Raw genomic sequence first — 12,860 nt, forward strand, 5'->3', positions numbered from 1 at the left:
TCTGCCTTGGTGAAGTATGTGTAAAATAAAATCAGCAGTGAATAATAAATAAATACATACACATGTGTTTCAAGAAAACTTCATTTGTGGATGCTAAATTTGAATTTCATATGATTTTATTATGTTACGCAGTAGTCTTATGGTTTTTTAGCTTTGGAGCTATGTGAAACCCAAGGGATGGCTAGATTTGGCACAGGAATTCTAATTTGCCAACCTTTGATTTAAAGTATGATGAGCAATCAGAGAGGGATGAAGGTAAGATGCCTGCTGGCACAGTGAGCCTGGAGAGGGGACTTCACACAGAAGTGCAGCTTGGAATTGAACATTCATCACTGGAAGGGCTCTGGGCTCTGATCCTTCCTCAGTGATCAGTGCAAAGAAATAGAGGAAAACAATAGAATGGGAAAGACTAGAGATCTCTTCAAGGAAATTAGAGATACCAAGGGAATATTTCATGCAAAGATGGGTACAATAAAGGACAGAAATGGTATAGGCCTAACAGAAGCAGAAGATATTAAGAAAAGGTGGCAAGAATACACAGAAGAATTATAATCATTCCCCTAGAGCCAAACATCCTGGAATGCAAAGTCAAGTGGGCATTAGGAAGCATCACTATGAACAAAGCTAGTGGAGGTTGAGCTATTTCAAATCCTAAAAGATGATGCTGTGAAAGTGCTGCACTAAATATGCCAGCAAACTTGGAAAACTCAGCTGTGGCCCCAGGACTGAAAAAAATCAGTTTTCATTCCAATTCCAAAGAAAGGCAATGCCAAAGATCACGCAAACTACCGCACAATTGCACTCATCTCACACGCTAGTAAAGTAATGCTCAAAATTCTCCAAGCCAGGCTTCAACAGTACATGAACCATGAAATTTCAGGTGTTCAAGCTGGATTTAGAAAAGATATTCAAGCTGGATTTAGAAAAGGCAGAGGAACCAGAGATCAAATTGCCAACCATCGTTGGATTATCAAAAAAGCAAGAGAGTTCCAGAAAAACATCTATTTCTGCTTTATTGACTACTCCAAAGCCTTTAACTGTGTGGATCACAACAAACTGTGAAAAATTCTTCAAGAGATGGAAATACCAGACCACCTGACCTGCCTCCTGAGAAATCTGTAATGCAGGTCAAGAAGCAACAGTTAGAACCAGACATGGAACAACAGACTGGTTCCAAACTGGGAAAGGAGTATGTCGAGGCTGTATATTGTCACTGTGCTTATTTAACTTCTATGCAGAGTACATCATGAGAAATCCTGGGCTGGATGAAGCACCAGCTGGAATCAAGATTGCGGGGAGAAATATCAAGAACCTCAGATATGCAGATGACACCACTCTTATGGCAGAAAGCGAAGAAGAACTAAAGAGCCTCTTGATGAAAGTGAAAGAGGGGAATGAAAAAGTTGGATTAAAACTCAGCATTCAAAAAACTGAGATCATGGTCCCATCACTTCATGATCCCATCATTAGATGAGGAAACAGTCAAACAGAGATTATTTTCTTGGGCTGTAAAATCACTGCAGATGGTGACTGTAGCCATGAAATTAAAAGACGCTTGCTCCTTGGAAGAAAAGCTATGACCAACCAAGAGAGAAAATTAAAAAGCAGAGACATTACTTTGCTGACAAAGGTTCATCTAGTCAAAGCTATGGTTTTTCCAGTAGTCATCTATGGATGTGAGAGTTGGACTATAAAGAAAGCTGAGTACGAAGAATTGATCCTTTTGAACTGTGGTGTTGGAGAAGACTCTTGAGAGTCCCTTGGACTGCAAGGAGATCCAACCAGTCCATCCTAAAGAAAATCAGTCCTGAATATTCATTGGAAGGACTGATGTTGAAGGTGAAGCTTCAATACTTTGGCCACCTGATGTGAAGGACTGACTCATTGGAAAAGTCCCTGATTCTGGGAAAGATTGAAGGCAGGTGGAGAAAGGGATGACAGAGGATAAGATGGTTGGATGGCATCAACAACTTGATAGACACAAGTTTGAGCGAGCTCTGGGAGATCGTGATGGACAGGGAAGCCTGGTGTACTGCAGTCCATGTGGTCGCTAAAAGTCACACATGACTGAGCGACTGAACTGAACTGAGAGTTCTTGCAGCCAGGCACAGAATAACCCTGGGCATAGGGATACACCCTAGCTCAGCCTGAATAGTTTCAGCCTCATTTTCCAACTTCTCTGTTATATAACTTTTTTGTCTTGGGTGACTCAGAAGAGTAAGGCAGAGTCCTCAGATGCTGACTTAGCAGTTGTAGAAGAGGGTCTTGAAATCTACATGTTCAACAAACCAGCCAGAGTGGACTGTTGGGGTTTCTATAGCTGGTGGGCAGAACACTGAGTACTCTTTTCTCTACCCTGGCTTTTGTCTTCTTTAGCCATCTTCCATCTGTTGCTCCTTCTCATGCCTTGGCCTAAAGACTCAACTGTGGCTTTTGGGGGTACAGCTTATAGAACAGAAGGTCAGTGCATGTTAGCATCCACTGCAGCCAAAGTGCTTTTCAAAATGTCACACTGCAATCTAAAATATCATACAAATCAGTAAGTCCATGAAACAAACACAGATTCATAGACATAAAGAACAGACTCATGGTAGCCAAGTGGAGGAGAGTGGGAAGGTTTGGGAGTTTGGAGTTAGCAGATGTTATTATATATAGGGTGGATAGACAACAGGCTCCTGCTGTAGAGCACAGGGAACTATATTCAGTAGCCTGTGACAAACTATAATGAATAAGAATATGAAAAAGAATATATACATGTGTAATTGAGTCACTTTGCTGTACAAAAGAAATTCACACAATATTGTAAACAAACTGAACTTCAATAAAAAACACAGCAAAACAACAAATGCCACCCTGTCCATGTCAATATTTGCTAAGTCCTTTATTGATTTCCTCTGCATTTGGCATAGAGGTAAACTCACCAAGGGCTGCCCAGTGTGCTCCCTCATCCCACCCATATTTCACCTTGCCTTCACCCTGATTGCCCTTCTTCCCATGTGCTCTCTGTGCCTCTCCCTGCCATGGGGCTTTTGTGCCTGCAGGCCCCTCTGCCTGTTCCACTTTGCCTCCTCTTCCTCCTCTCAGCTGATGTTTCTATAGGTTTCACATTTCACTCAAGTGACCTTTCCCTGCAAAAGCTCTTTCTGACCTCAGCTGTATAGAGTATCCATGTATCAGGTGGTACATGTCACAGGGGCAATCTCTACATTTGTTTCTGTGTAAGACCTGTCTCTTGCACTAGACTCTGGGCTCCACAAGGATGGGGTTAAGCTGACAGTCAGCTCACAATTGTGTTTTCCATGTCCAGCATAGTGCCCGGACCACAGTCATCTGTGGAGTGAATGAACAAGGGAAAGAATGAGTGAAGAAGTGAGAAAAGACTTGCATTTTGTGTGGCTGCAGGCAGTTAGAAAGGCTGAGAATGTGTCTGTCCTGTGACCACAAGGAGCACCACGCTACCCACATGGAACGGAACAAGCACAGGGCCACTCACTGCTGGGAAGGGGCAGCCCTGCTGAGAGTGGAGGAGAGAGGGCGGTGGCCCTGCCCGAGCTGACAGGTACAGCGAGGATGAGTGTAGAGGAGGAAGAACTACGTGAGAATGAGGATTGTAATGAAATTACCAATATGGTTACCAAATGCCAAAGAGAAGAACGAGAAGGAGGTTGCTCAGAATTCATAAGACAGCAAGTATTCATTGCTTCATACACTTTTTGGCAAAAGTTGAGTATAAGGGTACAGTACAGGGTAGATCTGATCTACCAAGTTCATTGGGGAAAGTCAAATCACAGCCCGACATCTGCTTAAATGCCTGATTCTAGGTTTTCAACTGTTTACAAGTAGGTATTATTGAGAGAGACACTTAATCAGGTTGATAGGGAGTCCAGGGGCCCCCAAGAAGAAGGAGGAGGCAAGCACTTTTCTCCGTACATTCTTTCACCTTAGTCATGTAGGACATGTTTCTTTCTTAAACCCTGTGTTGCTATGGCAACAATCTAGTTAATCTGGAACTAGCCTTCTTTAAGCCTGGAGCTGATAATTACATAGCAAGACAATATATATTACTCATAAAAGCGATTTCCTTAGGCTCTATGTTAATGATTACTATCGAAACAATATATTTTGTTTGGGAATCTGTTTTCTCCAAAACTTACTCCCTGATGAAAGTGGCAGCAATATTTCTCGCCCAGAGATGTCCTGACCGGATCCCGTGCTCCCTGACCAATCTTGTGTCAGTGTTATCTCAGGATATATGTTGTGGGAGAAAAGCCTGGTAAAATTTCATAGCCTTGAGGTATTCTTTTATCTGTTCTCAGCAGCTAACAGAAGAGTATATAGTGCCTTGCCTGAACTGGGGCGGGGGGTACTCACCCACCCCCTTCCAGTGCCTCTCTTTCACTGGAAGCTTCCTCTACCCCTTTCACTTTAACAAAACTTCACTGCAAAAAGCTCTCAGTGACTGAGACTGCATCTTTGGTCCTTGAGTGACACTTTCTCCTTTGGGGACCATGAATCCAGCACCTTTCACCATAAGCTATCATTATTACACTTAATAATACATAAATGACTTGTATATGCTATTAACACATGTTTATAATATTTTTTTAGTAATATTGTCATAAAGCTGACCTGATTACTATGGAAATGTAATCTATTAACTTAAAAAAAACTTGATTTTGGATATCATCTAGTAAAAATGGTGGGCAAATTTACACTTGTCACAATTTTTGCTTTTGCTGAGAAAGAAATAATTTCATTCTCTTAGCATCAAGCACATAGTAGGTGCACAGTAAGGTTTCTTGAATGATGAAAAGATTATGCTGTTTACTTTTGAATAGAAAATAATCATTTAGCTGGAGCTTAAAGCTCTATCTAACAAACTCAGAGAAAAATGTGTGTCATACAACATCTCTAAAGACTCCCATTTCATTCTTCTACCCCATATAGGATTTTTTCTAAGCAGTTCCCAATGGGAAGTATCTATACTGTTTTCTGGGATTTTTAAAGGAAGAGGTGCCACGGTCTCTCAGGGGCAATCAGCTTCATGTGCAGCAAACCACCCCAAGTCCAGCAGTTAGAAATGACAATATTGATTTTAGAAAATGTTTCTATGTGTACTCAATTTGGCCTGGGCTCAACTAGGTTATTTTTCAGGACTCAGGTGCAAGTGAGAACTGGCTGCCCCTGGGTAATAGGGACACCCTCTCTCCCACCCTCCAGGGGGCTAGCTTTGCCCAGCTGGGCAGCTCTCCAAGAGCAAGGGCAGAAGCTGTAGTGTCTCATGGCCTGGACTCCAGACCGATGCATTGTCACTTCCATCAGTTACCCCCTTATAAGCAGTTTCACTTTCTGAAGTTTCCGTTACCCACTATGGTCCAACAATATTTCATGAAAAATTACAGAAATAGAGCAAAACAATAGAATGGGAAAGACTAGAGATCTCTTCAAGAAAATTAGAGATACCAAGGGAACATTTCATGCAAAGATGGGCTCAATAAAGGACAGAAATGGTATGGACCTAACAGAAGCAGAAGATATTAAGAAGAGGTGGCAAGAATACACAGAACTATACAAAATAGATCTTCATGACTCCGATGATCATGCTGGTGTGATCACTCACCTAGAGCCAGACATCCTGGAATGTGAAGTCAAGTGGGAAGCATCACTACAAACGAAGCTAGTGGAGGTGATGGAATTCCAGTTGAGCTAAAAGATGATGCAGTGAAAGTGCTGCACTCAATATGCCAGCAAACTTGGAAAACTCAGCAGTGGCCACAGGACTGGAAAAAGTCAGTTTTCATTCCAATCCCAAAGAAAGGCACTGCCAAAGAATGCTCAAACTACCACATAATTGCACTCATCTCACATGCTAGTAAAGTAATGCTCAAAATTCTCCAAGCCAGGCTTCAACAGTATGTGAACAGTGAACTTCCAGATGTTCAAGCTGGTTTTAGAAAAGGCAGAGGAACCAGAGATCAAATTGCCAACAACCACTGGATTAGCGAAAAAGCAAGAGGATTATCAAAAAAGCAAGAGAATTCCCGAAAAACATCTATTTCTACTGTATTGACTACGCCAAAGCCTTTGACTGTTTGGATCACAATAAACTGTGGAAGATTCTGAAACAGATGGAAATACCAGACCATCTGGTATTTCCAGAGAAATCTGCCTCTTGAGAAATCTGTACGCAGGTCAAGAAGCAACAGTTAGAACTGGATATGGAACGACAGACTGTTCCAAATAGAGAAAGGAGTACATCAAGGCTGTATATTGTTTCCCTGCTTATTTAACTTATATGTAGACTACATCATGAGAAATCCTGGGCTGGATGAAGCACAATCTGGGATCAGGATTGCTGGGGGAAATATCAATAACCTCAGATATACAGATGACACCATCTTTATGGCAGAAAGCGAAGAACTAAAGAGCCTCTTGATGAAAGTGAAAGAGGAGAATGAAAAAGTTGGATTAAAACTCAACATTCAGAAAATGACGATCATGGCGTCTGGTCCCATCGCTTCATGGCAAATAGATGGGGAAACAATGGAAACAGTGACAGACTTTATTTTGGGGGGCTCCAAAATCACTGCAGATGCTGATTGCAGCCATGAAATTAAAAGACACTTGCTCCTTGGAAGGAAAGTTATGACCAACCTAGACAGCATATTAAAAAGTAGAGACATTACCTTGCCAACAAAGGTCCATCTAGTCAAAGCTATTGTTTTTCCAGTAGGCATGTATGGATGTGAGAGTTGGACTATAAAGAAAGCTGGGCACTGAAGAACTGATGCTTTTGAACTGTGGTGATGGAGGAGACTCTTGAGAGTCCCTTGGACTGCAAACAGATCCAACCTGTCTCTCCTAAAGGAAATCAGTCCTGAATATTCATTGGAAGGACTGTTGCTGAAGCTGAAGCTCCAATATTTTGGCCACCTGATGCAAAGAACTAACTCATTTGAAAAGACCCTGATGCTGGGAAAGATTGAGGGCGGGAGGAGAAGGGGACAACAGAGGATGAGATGGTTGGATGGCATCACTGGCTCAATAGACATGAGTTTGAGTAAACTCTGAGTGTTGGTGAGGAACAGGGAGGCCTGGCGTGCTGCAGTCCATGGGGTCGCAAAGAGTCAAACCGACTGAGTGACTGAACTGAACTGAAAGTTTATTTCTTTGTTTTTTGCAGATATAACACACCATTATATATATGTACACACACACACACACACATATATATATATGTAATTTTTAAACTTTGGCTCAATGGTAAAGAATCCACCTACCAAGGTAGGAGACATGGGTTTGATCCCGGGGTCAGGAAGATCCCTGGGATCTGCAAAGGAAATAGCAACATACTCCTATATTCTTGCCTTGCAAATCCTGTGGACAGAGGAACTTGGTGGGCTACAATCCATGGGGTAGCAAAGAGGCAGACACAACATAGTGACTAAACAATAACAATAGTTGATTAGCTATTTGATTATTCAAATTGTTGATTAACAATGTTGATAGTTTCAGGTGGACAGTAAAGGGACTCAGCCATACATATACATGTAATTATTCTCCCCCAAACTCCCTTCCCATCCTGGCTGCCACATAGCCTTGAGCAGAGTTTCCTGTGTTATACAGTAGATCCTTGTTGGTTATCCCTTTAAGATATAGCAGCAATTCATAAGTTTAAATCACACACCATTATAAGTAACATGATGAAACCTCACACTGTCCCACTCCTGTCTACCAGGGACCCCCACGGCCCTGTGATCCAGGATCAGCCAGAGCAGATGGTCCTGCTTCTGATGTACCATTAGAAGGTCCACAGTAGCCGAAAGCTAGGTCACAGCGCCTAGCTCATCCACCTCCTCCATCTCATCACGCGGACGTTTGATCATCTCTCATCATCATCAGGAGGGGCGCAGTGCAGTGAGATATCTGGAGAGAGAACCCACATTCAGATAACTTTTATTACACAATGTTGTTATAATTGTTCTCTTCTTATTAGCTATTGTTGCTACTCTCTTCTAGTACCTACTTTGTAAGATAAACTTGGCCATAGGTGTGTACGTATAGGAAAAAGAGTTGTGTAGGGCTCAGTAGTGTCTGTAGTTTCAGGCTCCATGTGGGTCTAGGAGTGTATTCCCAGAGAATAAAGCCGGGTGAGGGGGGAGGATGTGGCTGTACATTCTGTTGTGACACAGCAAGTCCCAAGGGCATCCTAGAGTCACCAGACGGGAAGGAGGCTACGCTTCTTGACAGTAGGAGTTGCAGTTACCGCACAGGACCAGTGATACCAGGAAGTGTGTTGGCTTGTGGTGAGTTCTGTGATCTGTCTTAAGAACCCCTTCTCTGTACTATGAAGACTGTTTCTCTAAGTCAAATCAAAATCACACTTCAGCTTATTACCAGCTTGCTATATTCTTCTTTGATGATGGCAAATATTCACTGACTCCTTACCATAGCTTTTCCTCAAGTTAATAGCATTAATTTTCCCTTCAGCTCTCTTTTATCCTCAAAAATAGTTGATATCGTATATACAAAACCACCTGAGAAATTGATCCTTGAGAAGGAAAGATAGTTACATTAACTAGATACTTTTGAATCCTTTGAAATTTTAGTATCTGAGAATAAATGCTAGCTTGATCATACATTTATGCTAAATAATAATAACAACCACTAATTCTTCCATAGCACCATTTGTAATCAGGCACTGCTCTAAGTGCTTTACTTTAATCCTCACAAACCCCTCTGTGACAAGAACACCATAATCGCCGTCCCCTTCAGTAAATGGGGGGACAGGAACACGGAACCAGTGGTGATGGCGTGTCTTCCCGCATGCAGGTGTGGAGACTCAAACAGTCTGTGTACCTCAAATCACTGTAAAAATGTGAGACGTGATTTTACTTGTGTCGTGAACCTGACCTGGTCGTGTTCGCTAAGCCCGTGAGAAGCCCGAAGAACGCACAAACTGTTACGTGGTTCTCCTGTGCTGCTTAAACAAAGGAACTGATGGTGTCTGTTTAAATGCAAATCAGTCTACAGTGTTAATGAAGTTGCTATCAGTGTGATTTTAGGTTAACTATTTTCGTGTGAGATCTTATTTTCCCACCAAATGTCCTTCCTCTAGTCTTTCTCTGCGGATGAAGACAGCTCTGGTAGTGAAATTCGAGGGAGAAATAAGAATGCACGCTGCCCTTCAAGTCTCTCGCACCCACTTCCCGTTTTTGCTGGAAATTGTACTCACGTGTATTTGTCCCCAACAAATATTTTCTAACTGATACGTCTTCATCATCATGAACCCAACTTACAGCAGCAGGCATGCAGTGTGTTATTTTTGGAGCAGTGCTATACACACTGCAAAGAATTTGCACAGGAGGGCAAAATGGAACAGACAACTGCTTTTGGGGACTGCACAGATTAGTACATCATTGCATACTAACAAAGTGCTAATTGCTCCTTTGACCACGGGCCCAGTTTACAGAGCTTTTGCACAAATGTGCTCTGTGCACTAAATTACAAAACTAACACTGCATTATTTCTCAGTACAGCTTGCAAATTCTTGTAGGGCAGTATGAATTAGCATTAATTAAACCAGAGAAAGAGAGGAAGAGACAGAGAGGACTAGCTAGAGAGAGCAAGATACATTTTTGAAAGAACAGAGCAGATGCTAATTACTTGGGTTACCAATGTTGCACTTGTTCTGAAATGATGCTAGTATAAGCAAACAGCCTCTCTTCTCAAGGCTTGCATTTTGAGAAACAACAGTTTCAAGCCTGAAGTGAATATGAGCACTGGTGATTAATAGCTGAAATAAGAGTGATTGGCCTTCTCTGTTGTGTGTTTTATCAGATGCACGTGACTAATTCTTGAGGGGATTCTTTGCGTTCAAGATTCCAAATACATTGGCTACGTGGTGGATGAGTAAGGTTTTCTCTTTGGTAAGTATGCAAGGTTCCCGTATAATGTCTCTCACCCTTCTCTTCTTTCACTGAGTGTAGTATTTGCACCCTTCCATTTATTCAGCATAAATGTAGATTTATTGAGCTCTGCATATGCTAAAGTATTTGAAAGTACCTCAGAGTGGACAATTTTCTTATTTAATAAATATTTGTTGAGTATCTAATATGTGCTAGGCACAGGAAGTGCAAACAGTCATTATCTTCAAGTGGCTCAGAGTCTTTCTGGATAGATAGGTCCATAAATGACTGACTATAGGAAGGCAAATGCCTCCCTCGGGGACTGAAGAGAAGTCTGCTATCGGAAATGGAAGGCAGACAGCCATTTCACCTCAAAGGATGGAGGAGCAGAGACTTTCCTGTTGCACCTGGAATGATACATTCAGATGGGAGACACGGCTAGTATTTCCAGCAGTGGGGTGGGGGTGGAGATCCAGGAGTATCCAGGGGTGGAGATGGTAAGACTCTGAACTTGGACCATGGCAAAGCAATGGAGAACGAAGAACGGATCTGACAACCTTTGCAGAAGGGGACCTGAGAGCAAGAGATACGCGCTTGGTCTTGACAAGTGAGGGAAACTGACGTCAGAGCTCTGCACACGGTGGATGATGAACGCTCTGGGACCAAAGGAAGGGCGGGATGAGGAAGCAGGACGAGGCTGGCTGTCTGGAGGCTGAGGCTGGCATGGCTAGTTCTCTGCCCATAACCCCCTGGGACTTCTTTACTAGCCCCGGTGGATTTTCACACTCAGCCAACACTTGGGAACACTCAGGAGCAGCTGGAACCTGTGTGTCTTTGCCAACAGCCGGTCTCAGCTACTGAAACGCCTTCACCTGCTTTCACAGAGAAAGAAAACTGCTGGGAATTTATTAAGAGGATTAAGGAAACCAAGACCAGCCCTTACTCAAGGGTTAATACCTCAGGGAACACAGGTATTTCTCCATCCTTGCACCTAACTGGGACAACTTTGATGTGTGACCTACACCTGTGTTTCTCAAAGTTTAGTTAACTTAGGAGTCACTTGAGAGGTCATGTGACATTCAGACTCTGATTCAGTAGGGCTGGTGTGTGTGCGTGCTAAGTGGCTTTAGTCATGGCCAGCTCTTTGCAACCCTATGGACTGTAGCTCACCCAGGATCCTCTTGTCCATGGGATTCTCCAGGCAAGAGTACTGGAGTGGATTGTCATGCCTTCCTCCAGGGGATCTTCTCAACCCAGGGATCGAACCCCCATCTCTTGTGGCTCCTGCACTGCAGGTAAATTCTTTACTGCTGAGCCATTAGGGAAACCCAACAGGGCTGCTGTGAGGATCTGAATTTCTGCAGTTCTAACAAGCTCCTGGTGATGGATGCTGCTGGTCCATGGACCACGCTCTTCATCGCAAGGAGTTACCGTAGTCTACAGAGTGCCCCAAGGCACTGAACCAAAGTGATCCATTCTCTTTCTTGACATTGCTTCCTTGCTTAACTTCCCTCTCTTCCTGGTCCAAATTCTCCTCTCTCCCACTAGATTTTTCTGGGAGCCCTTCTCAATAAATCATGCCCACAGGAATGCTCATCCCAGTGTCTACAGCTGGGGAAAGCAACTTAAGGTAGAGCCCTTAAGTCTGGTTTTGAACATAACAAATGAGGTGTGGATGAAACATACAGGATGTAATAGCCAATGGGTAGTAGGCGATATTCATCCCTTCCTTCTCTGACTTCTCCCTTCTTAGCGTCCTGAGAACGCAGAACATGAGGCAGAACTTGGTCGTCTCCAGTTTGTCCCTAATAGTTTAAAAGAGCAAGTTTATCTTGTTAGATTCTAGGTTGAAATCTTTGAAAAGATGTGGTGCGTATGACAAGTCACACTGACCAAAATATTCTGTTCGTTGAGTGCTTCTTAAACAAAAGTTCGTGTAAGAATCAACCATTGATCTTGCTGAAATACAGGTTGTGATTGTGTAAATCTGGGGAGGAGCCTGAGAACCTGTATTTCTAACAGGGTCCCTGCTGATACTTCTGTGGTCTCAGACCACATGGACCACACGTTGAGAAGCAGGGATCTAAAACACTTGACTTGTTCTGAAGTGTCGTTTTCAAGGAAATACTGTGAGTTTGAATGAAACGCTGATAGCAGCAGCAGTAATAGAAGTACTAGAACTGGCAATAGTGGCAGTAGTAAGCGCAAAATTAAAGTTTTGACATTTGTACACACACGTGAGGCCATCCTGACGACCAGGAGTGAACACACCCGTCATGACCTAACGTTCCCTCCTGCCTCCTTGTTGTCCCTCCTCCCCCACTCCCCCGCCAACTCTAGGCCCCTGCGGAACTGCTTCCTGTTACTACAGGTGAGATCGCATTCCCTAGAATTTTATATACATGGAATCAAGCCTTGCATCCTCTATTGTCTGATTTCTTTCATTCAGCATCATTAAGTTGAGATCCATCCCCGCTGTTCTGCGTGTCAATACTGTTTTCCTTTCTGTTGCGGACAGGTGTCCCATTGTATGGATAGGCCCCAGTTTGTCCATTCTTGTGCTGATGGACATTTGGATTTCTTCCAGTTTGGAATGTTACAGATAAAGCTATTATGAACAATCACAGAAAAAAGTAGTAGCAGCACCGACAGCTGACATTTATTACTTACACTGGGTGAGAAGGAGCACTTCCTCTGTGCTCGGCCCTTTTCAAATTGTGGTGTGTATACTAACCCACTTATTCCTCACAGTGATGCTACGAAATCTAAGAATAAAGAAAGGTCAATCTTTTGATTGGAGAAGGAAATGGCAACCCACTCCAGTATTCTTGCCTGGAGAATCCCACGGACAGAGAAGCCTGGCAGGCCACAAAGAGTTGAACACGACTGAGTGACTAACAAATCTTTTAATAGGCTGATTACTATTGTCTACAAATCTTCCTCAACTTATGA

This window comes from Oryx dammah, unplaced genomic scaffold, assembly GCF_014754425.2.
Source record: "Oryx dammah isolate SB20612 unplaced genomic scaffold, SCBI_Odam_1.1 HiC_scaffold_9, whole genome shotgun sequence".
NCBI lineage: Eukaryota > Metazoa > Chordata > Mammalia > Artiodactyla > Bovidae > Oryx > Oryx dammah.